Here is a 24,251-nt window from a genome sequence, read left to right as displayed (position 1 = left end):
CCACTCGGTAGCACATGAGTGGTAATGTTGGCCATGCTCGTCCCCATCCCTCTTGCCCATCCAAATGATAAAAATGTTAAAATTTTGCTTGGCACTCCTTTGAGCCTTCGTTGTTGTGGTCCCAGATGGAAACCCCAAAACTCCATCGTGCCTATGTCACTATCGTGCCCCTCGGTTGTTGTGAATAGAAAATTTTGATTGGGCTAGGTAGCCATGTGTGGCTCCATTGAAATTGGCTCCTTGTTATATTGTTCACCTCCTCCCTATTTGGTGGGGAGGGTTTTGCTTTTCGTGTGAAAGGTGGGTTGGTAATTGAGTTGGTTTTTTGGGTTTGCCTCAAGAATGGCCTTGGGTCATTTGTAGGGTGGTCGATTTTCATCTTCTCTCCATACCCACTCGATAGTACATAAGTAGTAATGTTGGCCATGCTTTTCCCAGGAGGCATATGTGAACAATTCCCCTTCAGCTCTAAGTTCTTGGAGTTGTATGGGTTGTTGTTGTGTGGCTCCCTATGACGACTAGCCTCTTCATTATTCGGCTATTTATGGTGCTCGTTTCTTGTGATTGTACTCATTTTGTGTTGGCACTCTAGATTGAGATGCATACATTTAAGAGGAATGTGGAAGGGTTTTGGTTGTAAACCACCTACCCTCCCTCTTGCTTGCTTTTTCCATCGAGCGATGTGAGGCGCTATTCTCCTTATTGTAAAGTTAAGGGTTGGAATTCCTTTCAAAGTGCACATCATCTGTGGTTGCGTTGGCTTTGAGGTTTTGATAGATGTGTTGGCCCATATGTTTGATCGAGTGGTCAACTTTTTCCTTGCATCTTGTGTGCGTGGCAGGATTTTGCGGTTGGAAATGTTAAGTCACAACATTTATGGGCATTTGTTGTTTCAATTGTGTATGCGCTCGTGGTCCAATGGGGAGGAGGCTTGCTACGTCGATGGTGGGGGCTATCTGGAAGAAGGATTTCAAGGTGGAATGCTTCAACCTCCCTCCTTTGCATGGAGGTGGCCGTAGGTGAAAATTATTCATTGTCGAGTTGGTAAAGCTGTGGGCAATCTCCTAGGTTGCCTTTACGTAGGGTGCATGGGGTGCGGAGCTACCCGATCCCTCCTCCTGTTTGGATATGTTCTTGTATTGTGTAGCGAGCCTCTTGATTTGCATTTATTTCCTTCCTTTGCCTTCGCATTGTGGTTGCCGCAGGCGGTCAAGTGATCGAGGTCCACCATTTTTGTTGTTCGAGTGGACTCCTAGGTGGCCTTGGTGCGCGATGAGGAGGGTCTAGGGGAATTTCTAAGAGAGTTTGTGGGCTCGGTTGGTCTTATTTTATTTCCTTCCATTTCCTTTGCATCAAGGCTATCAAAGGCGATCATGCAATTGAGGTCCATCGTTGTTGTTGTCTGGGTGGACTCCTAGGTGGCCTCTGTGTAGGGAGGGGAGGGTTGGGGGGCACTTGTTGTTTCAATTGTGTATGTGCTCGTGGTCCAATGGGGAGGAGGCTTGCTACATCGATGGTGGGGGCTATCTGGAAGAAGGATTTCGAGGTGGAATGCTTCGACCTCCCTCCTTTGCGTGGAGGTGGCCGTAGGTGAAAATTATTCATTGTCCAGTTGGTAAAGCTGTGGCCAATGTCCCAGGTTGCCTGTACGTAGGGTGTGTGGGGTGCGGAGCTGCCCGATCCCTCCTCCTGTTTGGATATGTTCTTGTATTGTGCAGTGAGCCTCTTGATTTGCATTTATTTCCTTCCTTTTCCTTCACATCGTGGTTGCTGCAGGTGGTCAAGTGTTTGAGGTCCACCATTGCTGCTATCCAGGTGGACTCCTAGGTGGCCTCGTTGTACGGCAAGGAGGGTCGGGGGGCATTTCGAAGAGAGGATATGGGCTCAGTTGGTCTTGTTTTATTTCCTTCTGTGTCCTTTCCATTGAGGCTACTATAGGTGATCATGCGCTCGAGGTCCATCGTTGCTGCTATCCGGGTCGACTCCTAGGTGGCCTTTGTGCGAGGAGGGGATGGTTGGGGGGTATATCTAAGGGAGGTTGTGGGCTCGGTTTGTCTTGTATTATTTCCTTCCCTTTCCTTTGTGTCGAGGCTACTGCAGGTGATCATCCAATTGAGGTCCACTATTGATGTTGTCTGAGTGGACTCCTAGGTGGCATCGGTGCGGGGCGGGGAGGTTTGTATGGCCTCTCTATGATAGGATTTGCGGTCGGTTGTCTTCTTTTTATTTCCTTCCTTTTCCTTCGCATCAAGGCTACCGCAGGGGATCGAGAGATCAAGGTCCATCGTTGCTGCTGTCCGGATGGATTCCTAGGTGGCATCGATGCGGGGCAGGGATGGTTGGGGCTCATTTATAATATAGAGGTTGCGTGGTTGGTCATTCTCCATTTATTTCCTTTGCATCGAGGCTGCCGCAGGTGATCAGGAGATCGAGGTCCACTATTGCTGCTATCCAGGTGGACTCCTAGGTGGCCTCGGTGCGAGGCATGGAGGATTTTGGAGGCATTTCTAAGGGAGTGGGTGAGTGATCGCTCGTTTTCTTGTTGGTAAGGGCGTGGTTGCAAACTTTGGAATGTACTTGGTGTGTTGTTGCTTGGTAGGTCTACCCATTTGTTCACCATGTCCTTGGCATGTTGCGTTTGCTTCCTTCTTGGGATGTGAGAGGTGCAAGGCATAAAAGTTTTACATGATATTTTGACATCTCTTTGACTTGATGGGTGTTCAGGTTGGCTCTTGGTAAGAGAGCGCCCAGAATTCCCTTTGAAGTGGGAGGGTGCTACCTGGTTGATCCTACCAGTAGTCATATGCTTGTCTCAAAGATAAACTCATGCATGTCTAAGTATGAACTAATTCAGACCACGAAACTGTAGATGGCTCATTAAATTAGTTATAGTTTTTTTGATGGTACCATACTACTCGGATAATTATAGTAATTCTAGAGCTAATAGGTGCACCAAGCCCTGACTCTTTAGAAGGGATGCATTTTTTAGATAAAAGGACAGTGAAGGTCGTTTGTTGGGTGGTCGATTTTCATTTTCTCTCCATCCCCGCTTGGTAGCACATGAGTGATAATGTTGGCCATGCTCGTCCTGGGAGGCATATGTGAACAATTCCCCTTCTACTCTCTAGGTTCTTGGAGTTGTATGGGTTTTTGTTGTGAGGCTCCCTAGCTCATCCTCGTCCCCTCGTGCCACTCTAAATGATACCAGTGACAGGTTTTCTTTTTGTGTGAAAGGTGGGTTGGTAATCAAGTTTTGTTTTCAGGTTTGCCTGAACAATGGCCTTGGGTCATTTGTAGGGTGGTTGATTTTCATCTTCTCTCCATCCCCACTCGGTAGCACATGAGCGGTAATGTTGGCCATGCTCATCCCAGGAGGCATATGTGAACAATTCCCCTTCTTCTCTCTAAGTTCTTGGAGTTGTATGGGTTGTTGTGGTGTGGCTCCCTAGCTCATCCTAGTCCCCTCATGCCCATCCAAATGATACAAGTGACAAGTTTTCTTTTCATGTGAAAGATGTGTTGGTAATTGAGTTGTGTTTTTGGGTTTGCATGAACGATGATCTTGGGTCGTTTTTAGGGTGGCTAATTTTCATCTTCTCTCCATCCCCACTTGGTAGCACATGAGCAGTAATGTTGGCCATGCTTGTCTCGGGAGGCATATGTGAACAATTACCCTTCTGCTCTCTAAGTTCTTGGAGTTGTATGGGTTGTTGTGGTGTGGCTCCCTGGCTCGTCTTGGTCCCTCATGCTCGTCCAAATGATACAAGTGATAGGTTTTATTTCCATGTGAAAGGTGGGTTGGTAATTGAGTTGTTTTGTCGGGTTTGCCTGAACGATGGCCTTGGGTCATTTGTAGGGTGGCCTATTTTCATCTTCTCTCCATGCTTGCTCGGTAGCACATGAGTGGTAATGTTGGCCATGCTCATCCCTGTCCCTCTTGCCCATCCGAATGATAAAAATGTTAAAAGTTTGCTCGGCGCTCCTTTGAGCCTTCGTTGTTGTGGTCCCAGATGGAAGCCCAAAACTTTGTCATGCCTATGTCGCTATCGTGCCCCTTGGTTGTTGCGAATAGAAAATTTTGATTGGGCTAGGTAGCCATGTGTGGCTCCATTGAAATTGGCTCCTCATTATATTGTTCACCTCCTCCCTATTTGGTGGGGAGGGTTTTGCTTTTCATGTGAAAGGTGGGTTGGTAATTGAGTTGGTTTTTCGGGTTTGCCTCAAGAATGGCCTTGGGTCATTTGTAGGGTGGTTTATTTTCATCTTCTCTCCATACCCACTTAGTAGCACATGAGCAGTAATGTTGGCCATGCTTGTCCTGGGAGGCATATGTGAACAATTCCCCTTCTGCTCTAAGTTCTCAGAGTTGTATGGGTTGTTGTGGTGTGGCTCCCTGTGATAGCTAGCCTCTTCATTGTTCGACTATTTATGGTGCTGGTTTCTTGTGCTCTTTCTATGTTGGCATTGTCGGTTGAGATGCATACATTTAAGAGGGACATGGAAGGGTTTTGGTTGTAAACCACCTACCCTCCCTCTTTCTTGCTTTTTCCATCGGGTGATGTGAGGCGCTGTTATCCTTATTGTAAAGTTAAGGGTTGGCATTCCTTTCAAAGTGCACATCATTCGTGGTTGTGTTGGCTTTGAGGTTTTGATAGATGTGTTGGCCCATATGTTTGATTGAGTGGTCGACTTTTTCCTTGCATCTTGTGTGCATGGCAGGCTTTTGCGGTTGGAAATGTTAAGTCACAACGTTTATGGGAATTTGTTGTTTCAATTGTGTATGCGCTTGTGGTCCAATGGGGAGGAGGCTTGCTACATCAATGTTGGGGGCTATCTAGAAGAAGGATTATGAGGTGGCACACTTCGACCTCCCTCCTTTGTGTGGAGGTGGTCGTAGGTGAAAATTATTGATTGTCCAGTTGGTAAAGCTCTGGGAAATCTCCTAGGTTGCTTGTATGTAGGGTGCGTGGGGTGCGGAGCTTCCCAATACCTCCTCCTATTTGGATATTTTCTTGTATTATGTAGAGAGCCTCTTGATTTTCATTTATTTCCTTCCTTTTCCTTCGCATCATGGTTGCTGCAGGCGGTCAAGTGATCGAGTTCCACCATTGTTGTTCTCCGGGTGGACTCCTAGGTGGCCTCGGTGTGCAGCAGGGAGGGTCGGGGGCCATTTCTAAGAGAGGTTGTGGGCTCGATTGGTCTTGTTTTATTTACTTCTATTTCCTTTGCATTAAGGCTGCCATAGGCGATCATGTGATCAAGGTCCGTCATTGCTGCTGTCTGAGTGGAATCCTAGGTGACCTTTGTACGGGGAGGGGAGGGTTGGGGGGCATTTGTTGTTTCAATTGTATATGCGCTCATGGTCCAATGGGGAGGAGTCTTGTTACATCGATGGTGGGGGCTATTTAGAAGAAGCATTTCGAGGTGGAATGCTTCGACCTCTCTCCTTTGCGTGGAGGTGGCTGTAGGGAAAATTATTCATTGTCTAGTTGGTAAAGTTGTGGAAAGTCTTCTAGGTTGCTTGTATGTAGGGTGCATGGGGTGTAGAGTTGCCTGATCCCTCCTCTTATTTGGATATGTTCTTGTATTGTGTAGCGAGCCTCTTGATTTGCAATAATTTCCTTCCTTTGCCTTCACATCATGGTTGCCACAGGTGGTCAAGCGATCGAGGTCCAACGTTGCTGCTATCCGGGTGGACTCCTAGGTGGCCTCAGTGTGTGGCAGGGAGGGTACGAGGGCATTTCTAAGAGAGGTTGTGGGCTTGGTTGGTCATTTTTTATTTCCTTACATTTCCTTTGCATTAAGGCTACCGGAATCAATCATGCGATCGAGGTCCATCATCGCTGTTGTCTAGGTGGACTCCTAGGTGGCCTCTGTGTGGGGAGGGGAGGGTTGGGAGGCATTTGTAAGGGAGGTTGCGGGCTCGGTTTTTCTTGTATTATTTCCTTCCCTTGCCTTTTTGTCAAGGATGCTGCAGGTGATCATCCGATCAAGGTCCACTGTTGTTTCTATCTTGGTGGACTCCTATGTGGGATTGGTGTGGGGCAGGGAGGTTTGTATGGCCTCTCTATGATAGGATTTGTGGTTGGTTGTCCCCTTTTTATTTCCTTCATTTTATTTCGCATCAAGGCTTCCACAAGCAATCAGGAGATTGAGGTCCATCGTTTCTGCCATCTAGGTGGATTCTTAGGAGTCCTCGGTGTAGGGTAGGGAGGGTTGGGGCTCATTTATAATATAGAGGTTGCATGGTTGGTCATTCTCCATTTATATCCTTTGCATCGAGGCTACCGTAGGTGATCAAGAGATTGAGTTCCACTGTTGTTGTTGTCCGGGTGGACTCCTAGGTGGCCTCAATGCGGGGTGTGGAGGCTTTTGGAGGCATTTCTAAGGGAGTGGGTGAGTGATCGCTCATTTTCTTGTTGGTTGGGGCGTGGTTGCAAACTCTGGAGTGGCCTTGGTGCATTGTGGCTCGGCAGGTCTACCCATTTGTTCACCATGTCCTTGGCATGTTGCCTGTGCTTCCTTCTTGGGATGTAAGAGGTGCAAGGCATAAATGTTTTACATGATATTTTGACATCTCTTTGACTTAATGGGTGTTCAGGTTGGCTCTGGGTAAGAGAGTGCCTAGAATTCCCTTTGAAGTGGGAAGGTGTTATCTGGTTGATCCTACCAATAGTCATATGCTTGTCTCAAAGATTAATCCATACATGTCTCAATATGAACTAATTCAGACTGTGAAACTGCGGATGGCTCATTAAATTAGTTATAGTTTTTTTGATGGTACCATACGACTCGGATAACCATAGTAATTCTAGAGCTAATACGTGCACGAGGTCCCAACTCTTTGGAATGGATGCATTTTTTAGATAAAAGGCTGGCACGAGCTTGCCCGCTTCTTCTGTGAATCATGATAACTCGACAGATTGCATAGCCCTTGTGCTGGCGATGCTTCATTCAAATTTCTTCCCTATCAAATTTCGATGGTAGGATAGAGGCCTACCATGGTGGTGACAGGTGACAGAGAATTAGGGTTCGATTTCAGAGAGGCAGCCTGAGAAACAGCTACCACATCCAAGGAAGGTAGTAGGTGCACAAATTACCCAATCCTGACATGAGGGGGTAGCGACAATAAATAACAATACTGGGCTCATCGAGTCTGGTAATTGGAATGAGTACAATCTAAATCCCTTAACGAGGATCCATTGGAGGACAAGTCTGGTGCCAGAAGCCATGGTAATTCTAGATCCAATAGTGTATATTTAAGTTGTTGCAGTTAAAAATCTCGTTGTTGAAGAGGTAAATCACCTTTGCGGACAGAGGTGATCCCTACTAGTCCAGACCAGGTCTAGCAACAATCATCAAATGCTATAGTGCAAATCCCTAGTTGCAAATAAACAGACCAACGATGAAAGCCTACCTGGATTCCAACGCTATTGTTTGTAGAAGAGGTGGTGCTCTCGTTCCTTTGCTCCGGCAAATCACAATCCTCATGATCTCCGTGAATGGACACCTACACATGCAAGAAACAATACAAACGCAAGCATAAAATCTAGTATATGCAAATATATGTCAGTCAAAAAATACATAACTCATCATCATCATAAATAATAACAAGAGTAGAACCATAACCAATAGTCGCTCATTAATAATCAATCAAAGGAGAGTACAACCAATGTTCTGACGCTAGATTCTCCTTTGGCAGGTCGTCAGCAGAACATGTCTCGCAAATCCTGTCAGGAATAAGGACAAGCCTCTCTCTTCGGATCTAGACAATAGTCTCCTTGCTTGGATTTGGCCTTAAGGGAATCAAGAAGGCTCTTGCAGCATAAAGCTCTTGGGAATTCTAGAATTCTAGAACTCTGGAACTATAGAACTCTCCAAAAACTAGCTTGCAAAGGAAATGGGCAAGATTTTATGGAGGAAGGGGAGTTGGGATCCCTATAATCATGGGATTGGCCCTATCATCAAGGAAGCTTCCATCAGAGGTGGAAAACCACTTCCTCTCTATAAAAATCCGTAGCCAAACCACCCAACTCAAGATAGATAGCAGTCCAGGAATTTGTTAGGACGAAGCTTCTGCCATTTATTTTTAAAAAACACTTCTTAATATGGTTGGCACGGGTGAGGCTCTATGACAGAGCACCAAAGGGCGCACTCTCTTTAGAGGATTTTCCCCCTTGGCGCGGGGTCTGAACTGTGAAACCGCGCCAATGGAAAAAGAGCTATTTTTAAGGTTTTTCAGCAGGAGATGTCTTCAAGGCAAACAAAGCTCATGCTCAGAGGAATGTAATGAAAGTGTTTTTAGGCCATGCCACTTCTCATAGGTCCTGGAATGAGTCCTCCAAGGTACGGGACAAGGGTAGTAGGGACGGTGAAAAATTGTTGTGTAACACTCGTAGTGGATCTTGGGTTGTAAAGGTCGGTCCGCCTACTCGGTGTGCACCTGCCCTTCTATCCCTTTTTCAGAGCTGTGCTCCTAGGCTTAATTGGCTAGGTCGTGGCTCCAACGCTGTTACTTTGAAAAAATTAGAGTTCTCAAAGCAAGCTTATGCTCTGTATACATTAGCATGGAATAATGTGATAGGAGTTTGGTCCTATTGTTTTAGCCTTCAGGACCAGAGTAATGATTAATAGGGACTATCGGGGGAATTCGTATTTCATTGTTAGAGGTGAAATTCTTGGATTTATGAAAGATGGACCACTGTGAAAGCATTTTCCAAGGATGTTTTCATTATCAAGAATGAAAGGTGGGGGCTCGAAGACGATCAGATGCTTTCCTAGTCTCAACCATAAACGATGCCGATCAGGGATCAACGGATGTTGCTCTAAGGACTCCGTCAGCACCTTTGGAGAAATTAGAGTGTTTGGGTTCTAGGGGGAGTATGGTCGTAGGGCTGAAACTTAAAGGAATTGACGAAAGGGCACCACCAGGAGTGTAGCCTGTGGCTTAATTTGACTCAACAGTGGGAAACTTACTAGGTCCATACATAGTAAGGATTGATAGATTGAGAGCTCTTTCTTGATTCTATGGGTGGTGGTGCATGTTTGTTCTTACTTGGTGGAGCGATTTGTCTGGTTAATTCCGATAACAAATGAGACCTCAGCCTGCTAACTAGCTATGCAGGGGATCCCCTTTGTAGCCAGGTTCTTAGAGGGACTATGGCCATTTAGGCCATGGAAGTTTGAGGTAATAACAGGTCTTTGATGCTCTTAGATGTTCTGGGCTACACGCATGCTACACTGATGCATCCAACGAGTTTTTCTTCCTAGTTCAAGAGGATTGAGAAATATTCTCAAATTGTATCGTGATGGGGATATACTATTACAATTATTGGTCTTCAACGAGGAATTTCTAGGAAGCACGTGTCATCAACTCATGTTGACTACATCACTGCCCTTTGTACGCACTGCTCATCACTCCTACCGATTGAATGATCAAGTGAAGTGTTTGGATTGCGTCGATGATGGTGGTTCGCTGCCATTGACATCATGATAATTTCATTTAAACTTATCATTTAAAGGAAGGATAATTATTAAAAAGGTTACCGTAGGTGAACCTGTGGTAGGATCATTGATAGCAGGGGTTTTCTTTTTTGGTTCGGGTTGGTTGGGTTTCGATTGCAATGTGGGACTATGTGGTGTGTCTCTAGGGGAGTGGGTTTGGTGTTTGGCAGGAACATTGTTGGTTGCTTGTCTTGTGGTAACGCTTGTTTTTTCGTGTGTGTGCTTGCAAGCCATGCTTGTGCTTGTCCCACCCATCCTTTGTTTTTCTTTCCCCCAATGTGTTTCTGTAGGGGGTTCGGAAGCTTGTTTCTTGGGAGCCCTTCCGATGATCTGTTCGGCCGGGCATGGTTGCTATAGTTGAGGTGCTTGGGAAATACGATGGATAAATTTAGACTCATTCGTAGCGGCGGTGCTCAGTCTTTTGTTCGTTGGAAGGCATGGGCCAAGGGTGTGGGCTTCCATAGTTGGTTCTCTCGAAAAGGCGGCGGTGGTTGATGTGTTGCTTGGGTGAGCTTTTTTGCTGGTGGTTGGGTCGAGGGAGTGGTTGCGTGCGCGCCTGGTAGCTCAAACCTTCCATGAGGGGAAATTGTCAGGGTGGGGTCAATATGGGATGGATGAAGAGTGGTTCAACCCATTGGGCTGGCCACCCTAGTCCTCCTGACCATTCCTTGACATGCCCTCATGGAAGGGTTGGGTGTCCAGGTAATGGAAAACCCCTCCCTCGGTCTGAGCTCCATCGAGATCACAATTTTCCCCATCGATGGGCATGAGGGTGGTAGTCTTATCTCGTGCCTTTGTCATTGAGGGAATTCCTTGTCCTCTCGTGAGCTACTCCCCTTCTAAGGGATAAAGATGTAGCGGGTTGTGTCTTTGTTCCTCCCTTTGGATTGTGGGTTTTTTGTGGGACTTGGTCATTTCTTTGTTTCGTGGTGTGCACTTTGCAGACATCCCTCTCTTTAGTGGCCTTGCACCATCGATGTATTTGTGGCCCTATGGCTTTCTCCAGCATTGAGTGTCAACCCGTGACAACTCCTCTTTGGAGTTTGATTCTTGACCCCCATTGACTTTCTCGCTGGAAAGGTTGTTGGGTGTTTTGTACACGAAGGGGTGCAATAGTGGGGTGGGTTTGTTATTAGTAGTCTATTTGTCATTTGAAGCCTTGTGCCAGGTTGGGGGGTTGTTTACCTCTTAGTAACGTGCTCCAGACATTGGTCTCATCGTGACCCTTGTCTTTTCTAGTGGTCAAGTTTAGGTTGTGATTTATTTGCTTGGTTTTTTTATTGTTGTTTGTTATGTTGTAAAGCTAGAAAGGGTGTTGTGCTGTAATGTATGTGGGAGGGTGTGAAGAGGTGGGATGCTTTTTGATTGGGTGCCTTGTTTGATTTCTTTTTGGTTAGCGGACGTCTACTCAGCATGTTGTTGAGCTTCTCTCTTTTCTTGGGATCTTTGTTTCTTCGGTGTTGTTTTCTTCCCTTCTTCCTTTTGCCCCTAGCTTTATGGAGAAGAGGTGGGATTGTTGTGGATTGGTGTTCGGGAAGGAAAAAAAGCAGTGCAAGTTCCCGGTGTGGCAACCCTAGTCCTTCTAAATTTTCGTTCCATGCAGTTCCCCCCTTTTTGCGAAGGCACAGGGTTTGGGAATATTGTTCTCTATTTGAGCCTCCCCTTGTGAGCTGGTATCCACGTTTGATGTCTCTTGCTTTCATGTTGTTTTCTTCTCTTCTTGATTTTGTCCCTAGATTTATGGAGAAAAGGTGGGATTGTTGTGGATTGGTGTTCAGGAAGGAAAAAAAAGTAGTGCGAGTTCCGGGGGTGGCCACCCTATTCCTTCTTGATCATCATCCCCTATAGTTCCCCCCATTTTTGCGAAGGCATGGGGTTGGGGAAGCTTGTTCTCTATTTGAGCCTCCCCTTGTGAGCTGGTAGACACATTTGATATCTCTCTTTCTTTCATGTTGTTTTCTTCCCTTCTTCCTTTTGGCCCCTAGCTTTATGGAGAAAAGGTGGGATTGTTGTGGATTGGTGTTCGGGAAGGATGAAAAGCAATGCGAGTTCCCAAGGTGGCCACCCTAGTCCTTCTTGATCGTCATCCCTTACAGTTCCCCACTTTTTGCAAAGGCACGGGGTTGGGGAATCTTGTTCTTTGTTTGAAGCCTCCCCTTGTGAGTCGGTAGCCATGGTTGATATCCCTTTCTTTCATGTTGTTTTCTTCCCTTATTCCTTTTGGCCCCTAGCTTTAGGGAGAAAAGTTGTGGTTGTTGTGGATTGGTGTTTTGGAAGGATGAAATGCAATGTGAGCTCCCAGGGTGGCCACCCTAGTCCTTCTTGATCGTTGTCCCCTTAAATTCTCCCCTTTTTGTGAAGGTACGGGGCTTGGGAGGCTTGTGCTTTGTTTGAACCTCCCCTTGTGAGCTGGTAGCCACATTTGATCTCTATTTCTTTCACCTTATTTTCTTCCCTTCTTCCTTTTGGTCCCTAGCTTTATGGAGAAAAGGGGAAATTGTTGTGGACTGGTGTTCGGGAAGGATTGAAAGTAATGCGAGCTCCCGGGGTGACCACCCTGGTCCTTCTCGATTGTTGTTCCATGCATTTCCCCCCTTTTTGCGAGGGCATGGGGCTCGGGGAGATTGTTCTCTATTTGAGCCTCCTCCTGTGGGGAGGTAGACACCTTTGTTTCTCTTTCTTTCATGCGTTTTTCTTCCTTTCCTTCTTTTGGCCCTTAGCCATACATTTGTTGTGGGGGGGTGCCCCTATTCAGTGTTGTGGTGATCTTTTTAGTAATACATGGAAACGACTCTTGGCAACAGATATCTCAGCTCTTGTTATGATGAAAACGTAGTGAAATGAAATACTTAGTGTGAATTACAGAATCCCTTGAATCATCGAGTTTTTTAACATAATTTGTGCCCGAGGCCTCGGTCGAGGGCATTTCTGTCTAGGCATCGCATCCCATTCAAACACACTCCCTGCAATGTGTTAGGGAGTAGTGGAGTTGGTCGTCCATGCCCAATGCAGTGCAGTTGGCTGAAATACCTTGAGTAATGTTTCGTGGCATGCATCAGAGAGTGGTGATCTTGTCCCCTTGGATGAGCAGTCGAGGTTAGCTTATGCGGGTTTTGTGTGGCATCTCTCGAACTTTCTTTTCTCTCTCTTTTCCTCCCATTGGGTAGGGCGGATTTAGCTCCAACTTTGCGACCTCAGCTCAAGTGAGAACACCTGCTAAGTTTAAGCATATAATTAAGCGGAGGAAAAGAAACTTACAATGATTCCCCTAGTAACGACGAACGAACCGGGAAGAGCCAAACATGAAAATCAGGTGGCAACATCGCCTGAATTGTAGTTTGTAGAAGCGTCCTCAGTGATAGTCTTGGGCCAAGTCCCTTGGAAGGGGGCACCTGAGAGGGTGGCAGCCCCGTTAGGCTGGGACCCTGCCACATCACGAGGTGTTGTAGGCGAGTCAAGTTGTTTTGGAATGCAGCCCTAATTGGGTGGTAAATTCTATCCAAGGCTAAATACGGGCGAGAGAACGATAGCGAACATGTACCACAAGGGAAAGATGAAAATGACTTTGAAAACAGAGTTAAAGAGTGCTTGAAATTTCCAGGAGGGAAGTGGATGGAGGCTATCGATGCATCTTGGTGGATCGACCCCTGGTGTAGATCTTGGTGGTAGTAGCAAATAGTCAAATGAGAAATTTGAAGACTGAAGTGGGGAAAGGTTCCATGTGAACATCACTTAGACATGGGTTAGTCGATCCTAAGAGATGGGGAAACTTAGTATCAAGGGTGCACTCTGCACGAGCATTGAAAGGGAATCGGGTTAATATTTTCAAATCGGGACACGACGGTGGGTGGCAACATTAGGAAATTTGGAGACATCGTCAGGGGCCCTGGGAAGATTTATCTTTTCTTTTTAATAGCTTGCCCACCCTAGAATCGGTTCACCCAGAGATAGGGTACAACAGCTAGAAGAGCACCACATGTCTTATGGTGTCTAGTACGCCCTCAGCGGCCCTTGAAAATCTAGAGGACCGAGTACTGTTCATGCCCGATCATACTCATAACCGAATCAGGTGTCCAAGGTGAACAACCTCTGATCAAAAGAACAATGTAGGTAAGGGAGGTCAGCAAAATGGATCCGTAACTTTAGGAAAAGGATTAGCTTTGAAGGCTAGGCTTAGGGGTTTGCGCCCTCAACCCATGGGTTGTCGGCAGTCTACCCGAGCTGCTCTCATGGCGAGGGCATGCCGATTGGGCTACAGGCATAGAATTCCCCCTCCCAGGGGCTTTTCCCTAGGTGTCGAACAGTCGACTTAGAACTGGTATAAACAAGGGAAATCCAACTATTTAATTAAAAAAAAGCATTGTGATGGTCCCTGTGGATGCTGACTTAATGTGATTTATGCCTAGTGCTCTGAATGTCAAAGTGAAGAAAATCAACCAAGCGTGGGTAAATGGCGGGAGTAACTATGACTCTCTTAAGGTAGCCAAATGCCTCATCATCTAATCAGTGACGTGCATGAATGGATTAATGATATTCCCATTGTCCCTATCTACTATCTAGCGAAACAACAGCCAAGGGAACGGGCTTGGAAAAATCAGTGGGGAAAGAAGACCCTGTTGAGTTGACTCTAGTCCAAATTTGTGAAATGACTTGAGAGGTGTAGAATAAGTGGGAGTCGTTTTCAGTGCAAGTGAAATACCACTACTTTTAATGTTATTTTACTTATTCCGTGGGGTGGAGATGGGGAACTACCCCTGTTTTTGGCCTTAAGGCACATTTTAGTGAGTCAGTCCGGGCGGAAGACATTGTCAGGTGGGGAGTTTGGCTGGGGCAGCACATCTGTTAAAAGATAAAGCAGGTGTCCTAAGATGAGCTCAACGAGAACATAAATCTCATGTGGAACAAAAGGGTAAAAGCTCATTTGATTTTGACTTTTAGTACGACTACAAACAGTGAAAGCATGGCCTATCGATCCTTCAGATTTTTGGAACTTGAAGCTAGAGGTGTCAGAAAAGTTACCACAAGGATAACTGGCTTATGGCAGCCAAGCATTCATAGCGATGTTGCTTTTTGATCCTTCAATGTTGGCTCTTCCTATCATTGTGAAGCGAAATTCACCAAGTGTTGGATTGTTCACCCACCAATAGAGAACGTGAGCTGGGTTTAGACCATCTTGAGACAGGTTAGTTTTACCCTATCAATGAATCGCACCGGAATAGTAATTCAACTCAGTACGAGAGGAACTATTGATTCACACAATTGGTCATCGCGCTTGGTTGAAAAGCTAGTGGCGTGAACCTACCATGTGTCGGATTATGACTGCATGCCTCTAACTCAGGAACCACGCTAGAAGCAGTGCACGTCACTCTTCAACTGTATCTTGACCCGTAGTAGGGGCATCACTTTGTCATCCCCAGGGGCTCTTGTCATTTGCAAACCACGGCCGTGAAGCATCTCGGTCAGGGCAGCTTTAAAGTTCAATTCCAAAAGATCATTGAGAAGAATCCTTTGCAGATGACTTAAATATGCGATGGGGTATTGTAAGTGGTAGAGTGGCCTTGCTGCCATGATCCACTGAGATTCAGCCCTTGGTCACCTCAATTCAGAGCTTCACCCTTGTCACAAACAAATCTGGATAGTGCTCCTGCTCTCGCACCTTTGCCTCTTCCTCTAGATGACAATTTTTTATTGCTTGGGGACGGGAAATTTGGGGTTTCCATGCCATGACAGAAAAGGAGCCAAAGCCTGAGAAAATTGGGGTTTCCATGTCGTGCTTCGGCACCCAAAATTTTGAGGTTTCCATGTTATGCCTCGGCGCCCAAAATTTTGGGGTTTCCATGTCACGCCCCATGCCCAAAATTTGGGGTTTACAAGTTGGGATGAAAAAGGCACCAAAACTTTGGGGTTTCCACCTGGTGCCTAAAATTTGGGGCTTCCATGTCGCACCAAAAATTTGGGGTTTCCACCTAGCGCCTAAAATTTGGGGGTTCCGCCCAGTGAAAAAAAATTTGGGTTTCCATGTCACGCCCAAAATTTGGGGTTTCCACCTGGCCCCTAAAATTAGGGACTTATGCCTAATGCAAAAAAATTTGGGGTTTCCATGCCGCACCCGAAATTTGGGGTTTCCAAGTCGCACCCTGGCGCCAAATCTTGGGGAAACTTGGGGTTTCCATGTTGCACCACGATCGAAACCAGCGGCACCCAAGCCTAGGGAAACTTGGGGTTTCCATGTTGCGCCTTGGCGGCCAAGCCTGGGAAGCTTTGGGTTTCCATGTCGCGCCATGACTGAAACCGGCAGTGCCCAAGCCTGGGGAAACTTGAGGTTTCCATGTCGTGCCCTAGCACCCAAGCCTGGGAAACTTGGGGTTTCCATGTCCCGCCCTTGATGGAACCACGGGTTTCTTTATTTTATGGCACGATGGAAACGCGAGGTTTTCAACAATGCCCCAATGCGGGGAACTTGGGGTTTCCATGACGATGCAAACTAGCTCGCAAGTCTCAGGAACTTGGGGTGTTTCAAAACCACTACCCAAGTCTAGGGAACTCGCAGTTTCCATGTCGCGGCGTGGTGGGAACCACCAAAAAAAACCACCCCAGTCTGGGAAACATGGGGTTTCCATGTCACAACACATCTGAATCACCCGAGAGTTTGTGGAACTTTGGATTTCCATGTCGGGGGGTGATGGAAACTGCTACCCAAGTCAGTGGACACATGGGGTTTCCATTTCACATCATGACAAAGATTACTACCCAAGTCTGGGAAACGCAGGGCTCCCATGTCACTCGTGCCGCAGCTAAAACTACTGCCCAAGTCTGGGGAGTTTTAGGTTTCCATGTCATCACGCGACAGGGAATGGCTGCCCAAGTTTGGGGAGCTTTGGGTTTCCAGGTCATCACGCGACAGGGAATGACCGCCCAAGTCTACCGAGCATGGGGCTTTCGATTCCGTGGCATGACGGAAACCACTCAATTATGGGAAACTTGGGGTCTCCCATGTCCCACCATGACAGAAACCGTGACCTCGGTGCAGCGAACTCAGGTTTCCATGCCACAAAACGATAGAGAACCACCCATGTCCGTGGAACCCGAGGAATTCTGTTTTGTGGCATGATGGAAACCGCCTAATTCCGGGAACCTCTGGGGTATCCATCTCCCACCCAAGTGAAAACCACAGCCTCGGTGCGGGGAACTTGGGTTTCCTTGTCACAACATGACCGAAATCGCTAAAGTTTATGGAACTCATGGTTTCCATGTGGCGGAACAATGAAGAACCGCCCAAGTCTTGTGAACTGGCGTTTCCATTTTGCAGTGGGGTGGAAACAGCTTGCCTATTCTGTCTCTGGAACTTGGGGTTTCCATGCCTCGTTATGATGGGAGCTATCTAAGTGCGGGGAAAGTGGGGTTTTTCTGCTCTCCTTGATGACAATTGCCCAAGTGCATGAAATCTAGGGTTTCCATGTCCCATCGCGCCAGAAACCTCTACCACGTACGCTTGGGGGGGTTGGGGTGTTAGGTATTCGAGTCAGGAGCACCTGAGAGAGTCGAAATACTGAACCCGTAGTACGGGCACCCGCATTCGGTTATATGTGACTCGGGTGAGCATTCAGTTATATGCGAAGACTTGGCACAACATTCTCTTATGTGCGACGGTGATGGGTGCACTCATAGCGGGTGTGTCGTGTTGGGCATGGTGCACGCCCCTTGATACATGCATGATGGGCGGGTCACCGACGGAAGGCATGTGGGTGACCCTTGTTGGGTGCCCGAATGAAAGAGGTGACCATGTGCGGATAAGTTAGAACGCAAGCAGTTGTGCGATGTGCAGCAGTGGGTGTAATCGGCTAAGTGTTGGAGCCGACCCATGGGTGTGACGATGCACATGAAGGGACGTGGTAGTTCGTTGGAATGGGGTGTGTCAAGGTTATGTGGCAGGTCAACCAGGCATGCATGTTGATGGAGCCGACACTTGTTATCCCCGAGAGACATGGCCCTTGGCTCGAAGGATGCATATAAGTAAGGAGGATGGCATTTGGGGAAGGGACATTGAACTCAGACTTTGACATCATAGAACAAGTGAGAAGGAAGGAGTTGGGCGAAAATGGAAGGAAGAGAAGGACGTGGGTAAGAGGGCCGCACTGGCGAGCAGATTATAGCGGGCGGGTCAGACTTGGTAGTGTGGAAAGGTAGAGCAGGGCGGTTTACTGTCCAGGCAGGCAGACCGCACTGCGTGCGGGCCATGCGCCCTCACTATGGACCACACTGATGGGAAGAGTTTGGGCACCGTGGAACGGAAAGTCGGGCGGACAGGTTCACAGTTCAAGTGCAGAGTTGTGTCGTGAAGGCCGCGGGCAGTGCAGCATGACCACATGACTCAATGGGTTGAAAGAATGATTGAAGAAGATAAATTTATGGTAAGTTATTTTCACTGCAATTTTAAGAACACTTATTGGAAAATTGATTGAGTGTTAAAGTGGGCGCAGACCGTGTACTCAAGTATTGGTAAAAGGAAAAGTACAACAGTGCCGCACCCACTTATGTGTGGTTGAAATGCTACCACTAGGATAGGAGCGTGACATGGGATCTCCCAGTCTCTCCTTGATAAAAGTCACCAAATTGCGGGGAACCCGGGGATTCCATGTCCTACCTTGTCGAAAGCCTCCCAAGTGAGGGAAATTTGGGGTTTCCATGTCTCGTTGCAATGGAAATCACCCTAGGTGCAATAAACTTGGTGTACATCGAGTCTACAACCTTACATTGAGAAAAAGGCTCTATTGGTCAAGAGAATGAAGGTTTCTTCATTGTTAAAGTATCTTGCTAAGGATCAAAGGTTGGAGTCTCTTCTAGAGCTAGTCCACCAAGGACTATCAAAATTTGAAAGAAGGACACAGTGTCGGGGAACGAAGTGCCGAAGAAACAAAGTGCAGAGAGGAGGAAGGACTTGACTTGTGCTTGGAGGATATTATTGTCAAGGGTCTAGGGCTTCACAATGACCAATAAGAAGCTTCAATAAGAGAAATTTATGAAAGGGTTTTCCTCTCTGAGAGAGAGAGGTTTTTCCCTGGCAGAGAGCCAACATCTTGTGTTCTTGTTCTTATGTTTTTGGCACCAGTTTGATGAAGTAAACACACATGCATTAATAAGAAGAGAAGAAGATTAAGATAACAAGATAAATTGTAAAAGAGCTTCACAAATTGTTATCAAGTCTAGAAGAATCCCGCTATACCCCATTGCCCCAGATTCTTCAACGCTATATCAGAGATAAAGTGACACATCAAGGAAAGGGAATCTCAAGAACATCTGCAAGGTTGAAGAATCAAACCAAGAAGTCTCAATCACATCAAGGACAAGAAGGTCTACCATCTATCATTCATCATGGAAGTCTACAAAGCAAGAAGAAACACCTTCTATAAAGGCACCTACAAGAAGAACAAATCAAAGAGGGAACTACATCAAGCTACACCATCTTGAAAAATGAAAGGCACTATGAGTCAAGTCATCAAGCAAGTCCATTTGAAGAAAGAAACTTGAAGAACATCAAGGTATAAGGAATTCAAGCCATCAAGTCTTCAAGAAGAAACCAAGTTCAATACATCTAAAACTCTATCAAGTAAGTATATGTCCCCTTCTAAGTATACCTCAGTGTCTTTTTGCAAGGAAAGTGAAAAATTGGTTGGGACCACTACATGTCCAAAGTCTAATGCTTTGGATGCCAAGAATATGGATGCTACAAAAGGGATTGTCCTAAGCTTAAGAAGGACAACAAAAACATGAGAAAAAGGGAAGAAGCTCATGTAAATCAAGAAGTGAAAGAAGACAACAAGAAGCAAAAGAAGGAAGATCCTCCTATGACTAAGTCAACCTCTTTTCTTAAAGTCTTCTTTCAGAGGGGGTAGATGTCTCGTTGGGGGTCCCATTTATGGGATTCAAGAAAGGATGATATACAGGAAAGAGCAGATGAAGCAAGAAAGGCTACACGAATCGACGAGAACTATCAAATAAAGTTGAGATGATAAAAGCATAATGAAGATGAGGTATGTATGCATCAAATTTTAGGTCATGTCATCATATATATTGATTGGGTCATGGGAAAAGTTCTAGAATCACGATCAAGAATAAAAGGATCTCTTTCACCAACGATATGCTCGAAGGCATGTACTACAATGGAGTAAAGGTCAACATGAAGAAGTGCTCTCATAAGGAGTATAAGGTGGTTGACTAATCAATCCAAGAAGAAGCAAATGAAGAAAGAGATCAAGCATGTGAATAACACCACGGTCACAAAGAATAACTATTTGACAAGATTCCTCAATATTCTCGAAAGAAGGCATGGAAATTCTGGCAAAGGAAGAAAAATATAAAGGACCCTTGACACCGACGAAGGCCTTGGAGATAGTAAGGTGTAGATAACCGATTCAACTCTAAAATTTCATGATGAAGAGGCCATCCAACAAAAGCACCATTTGGTGTTGAAGGAATATCACTATGAAGTCATGAAGGGCCACTAAATCAAAGTATGGGAACAAGCACGTACAACTAAGCATCCATGTGATAAGTATTATGAAGGATAGACAAGATGACAAAGGAGTAGCTAGATGAAAAAAGGGACCTGATATATATCAAGAAGGCCACTTTCCACGAAGGGAGCAATGACATGACAAACCATGATGGAAAGTGATCGATGGACGGTACACTTCCAAGAAGAAGTTCAAACAAAGACTTCATGACATCGAAGGAAAGAAGGAGATCAAGCAGCTAAAGGACCCATGAAGAAGATGTTGTTGATGAATGGACAAGTCCCTAGCTAAGAGGGAGTTCTAACAAGTTCCCAACTACAAAGGAGCTTGGGCAAGTTCCTTGTCAGAGGAAACTTGGGCATGTCTTCCTCAATCAAGGGGAAGAGATAGACACAACATTCTTGTCTTCACTTGGCAAGAAATAATGGGAGGATTGGGTAATCATCTGGCATCTGATGCTCTTTGAGGATGTGTAGGGCATCCAAGACAAGAGTAGGCAAGAGGAGCGATATTCTTTGAGGGTTGGGAACCTAAGACAAGAATTGTCCTAGAAGGTCATACTCAAGGAACACCTGGGTGGGTATGTACCTTTAGAGACAATGACTAAGGTGTTTATAAGCCACTGGCCTCGCCAACATTGTGCTTTGATATTATGAGAGATAAAGCTGTTAGCCAAGGCCTTGCTATGAATAATATTGGATAATATGATGCTATAACATATGGGTTTCCAATCTGGTTTCTCTTATGTGAATTATTCAAGATTGGAAATTAAACACCTTGTAATGATTTATGAATACCTCCCTAGTTAAGAGGGGGTGTTGAAGAAAGTGTAACTGGGTTCGGTCTTCATAAATGTACTTTTGATATTTGTATTTATTCAAGAAAATAAATAATATATATATATATATATATATATATATATATATTTATCATTGAGTTTCTTACTCATTGAAATAGGCCTAGCACATGTTAAAGTGTTATAAAGAGTCAAAAGAAAATGTTGAAGACCTTAAGGGCATATTACACCAGGTATATTTATGTATTAGAGTCAAAGATATTTCTACCCTCATGCTTTCGTTCGGGTTGTGCTCCCATTCAAACCCCAAATTTCCTTTGGGCGGGCCGAGTAATCCCGTGCCATGCTGTGTGTGGGTGCCCGGGCACACATGGTTGTGCCGAAAATGATAAGTCGTGACCACCCGTGTGCCTTCTGCATGTTTTTGTAGCTTGTTTCCTCGATGCTCCCTCATTCCTTTGTTTGGGTCATGCACCCATGGAAACCCCAAATTTCATTCGAGTGGGTAGGGTCAGCTCGCCCAGGGTAGGTCAGGTCATGTCGTGCCATGTGTGGGTGCTCGGGCACACGTGGTCGTGCCAAAAATTCTAAGTCATCACCGCCCGTGTGTCTTCTACACGTTTGTGCGGCCTGTTTTCCCGATGCTCCCTCGGACCTTCATTCAGGTTGTGCACCCATGGAAACCCAAAATTTCTTTCAGGCTGTGCACACATGGAAACCCCAAATTTCGTTCGGGCGAGTCGGGTCGTGCCGTGTGTGGGTGCCCATGCAAACGCGCTTGAGCGAGTTGGGTCAGGTTGCGTCGTGCCGTGTGTGGGTGCTCGAGAACATGTATGTTGAAAATGCAACAATATGATGGAGCTTAGTGGAAAGAAGTCGCCTTCACTAAGTGGGCCCGCAGGCTATTTTTGGCGCAAAGTCTATTTTTAGACTATGTCTGTTTTTAGACATATGGATCATGGTCTATGAGTTGTAGGATGCTATTTATGGAAGATTGGTCATGTTGGGAAAAATAGATGGACTTCTATTTTTGGATCACAGCAAGAGTGATCAAAGTCTATTTTTATACTGCTAGTCAAAAATAGAAAAGTCAAATATTATTGTCTCATAACAATATTTAGACTATAAACATTATCTTATTCTCTTGGAGCACTTTAGTTCGAGCTACGGATGTGGCACATGCAGCTAAAAAAAAGAATCACGTGGTTTCTTATGTGTTAGTTGAGCTATTGCATGGAGGACTTCAGTTAGAACTCATGCATGTGAATTCTATGGAGTTGGATGTGGAGTTGATGGAGTTGTGTTCAGTTTGACTTAGTTGAACTAGTTGTATTTATTCTAGCTAAAGAATACACTAGTGATGAGTTGTGTGAATTGATTGTTAATTAATTCACTAATTATTAACTCATAAAGAAATTAAAGAATACATCAGTTAACTCAGTGCATGGACAGTTCAACAGAGACAGGTGTTAGAGGTAAGTGTTGAGATTGCAACAAGATGATGGAGCTTAGTGAAAAGAGTCGCCTTCACTAAGTGGGCCCGCAAGCTATCTTTGGCGCAAGTCTATTTTTAGACTGTGTCTATTTTTAGACATATGGATCATGTCTATGGATTGCAGGTTGCTGTTTATGGATGATTGGTCAAGTTGGGAAAAATAGATGGACTTCTATTTTTTATCACAGTGTGAGTGACCACAGTGTGAGTGATCACAGTGTGAGTGATCAAAGTCTATTTTTAGACTCGCTGTCAAAAATAGAAAAGTCAAATATTATTGTCTCATAATAATATTTGGACTATAAACTTGATCTTATTCTCTTGGAGCACTTTAGTTTGAGCTACAGAGGTGGCACATGCAGTTGTCAGAAGGAAATACGCTTTTCTTATGAGTCAGTTGAGTTGTTGCATGCATGACTTCAGTTAGAACTCAATCAGTTGAGTTTGGTGGAGTTGATTGTGGAGTTGATGGAGTTGTGTTCAGTTTGACTTAGTTAAACTAGTTGTAATTAGTATAACTGCAAATAGACTAATGATGAGTTGTTAAACTAATTATTAAATCATGATTCAACTAATGAATACATCAGTTAACTCAGTTGCATGTCAGTGCATGTTCAGTTCAACAGGGACAGGTGGTAGAGAATCAGATTGCTATCAGTTGTGACTATAGTTGTGCACCAGATCTTGCACAATCAAGGGATTGAGTATGCCAATGAGTTTGCTCACGTATTTTCCCAGTATTGTAGCCTTTGCTCACGTCCAACAAAGTGTGAGTGATTATTTTGAGGTGAAATACGAGTTTGGTAATCCATTCTCATAAGTTCTTGAGCAGGTATTCAGCAGTGGAGGCAGGCAAGTAGTGGAATAGATTTGGAGATCAAATCTGAGCTGTATTGTGTGTAACAGGTGGAGCTGGTACTGGATTTCTTGTGATAAGCATTGTACTTTGTAATGTTACATGTTCTCAATCATTAATATACAGATAGTTGGGGTTTTTAGCGAGATGCTTTCCTCGGGTTACATACTGTGTTAATGTGTGAATGCTCTTGATGTTTTATTGTTATTGATGCTGCTATATTGATGATCAATGTAGAGGAGCTTATGTATTGTGTATGTATTCCGCAATAGTATATGATCAGGATAATCTCTGTTGAATATGTGTTAAATTATTCAAAATTTCTACATGGTATCAGAGCTAGATAATTGTAGAAAAAGTTTCTACATGGTATCAGAGCTGTTGTTCATCAGATCTACTATTCAGGAAGTGTTTACATTCTATTTCTTCAGGCAGAGTCTGTAAACGGGCCAGGTAGCCTCTGGATTCATCCTTCCTTTGGAAGGTGAGATATCCAGTGAATTCCCATACAGTCAATCTCTGTACGAGAAATATTGTGTTCTCACGAATCTTAGATCCGAGACGGTTGAGTTGGTTGCTGGTGGAATTCGAATTTTCAGCAGTATTTTCTTGGTGACAACGCAACAATGTCTTTCAACGGATTGCGATTGGAGTATGCTCTTGAGGGCAGCTCAAACTAGATTGCATGGAAGGACAGGATGGAGGCAGTATTGGATGATAACGGGCTGAAGGAGTTCATAGATACGGATATCCCAAAGCCTACTGATGCTACTCAAGCTGATGCTTGGAAAAAGAATATCGCAAAATGTCAAAGGATTCTGTTGGAAGGCGTGAAGGATCACATTGTGTCCAGCCTCCACGTAAAGGCTACTGCATATTTGATGTGGAAATCGTTAACATAATTATTCCAAAGCAAGAGCAATCAGAGGAAGTTGGTGCTCAAAGATAAACTCAGAAACATCAAATGCGAGAAGGGTGACAGTATTGCCAAGTATCTCACGAAGTTCACTCAGTGTCGAGATGAGTTGGGAAGTGTGGGGGTTACTATCAATGATGAGGACTTGGTGAGCTTGGCTCTCCTTGGTC

The 24,251-nt window shown here is 45.2% G+C and overlaps 3 pseudogenes; all 3 read left to right on the top strand.

Annotated features, from left to right (window-relative positions):
* Positions 1–6,653: 6,653 nt before the first annotated feature.
* LOC149152420 (18S ribosomal RNA) lies at positions 6,654–9,574 on the top strand (annotated as a pseudogene).
* A 2,719-nt stretch (positions 9,575–12,293) lies between these two features.
* On the top strand, positions 12,294–12,446 carry LOC149152419 (5.8S ribosomal RNA; annotated as a pseudogene).
* Positions 12,447–12,693: 247 nt separating this feature from the next.
* Positions 12,694–15,110, top strand: LOC149152418 (25S ribosomal RNA; annotated as a pseudogene).
* Positions 15,111–24,251: the final 9,141 nt, after the last annotated feature.

Source organism: Pinus tabuliformis, chromosome 9 (genome assembly GCF_031772625.1).
Source record: "Pinus tabuliformis cultivar Carrire ecotype Pingquan chromosome 9, CPIR1, whole genome shotgun sequence".
NCBI classification, from domain to species: Eukaryota; Viridiplantae; Streptophyta; class Pinopsida; order Pinales; family Pinaceae; genus Pinus; species Pinus tabuliformis.
The sequence above is the reverse complement of the archived record's forward strand: the minus strand, read 5'-3'. Positions and strand labels throughout refer to the sequence as shown.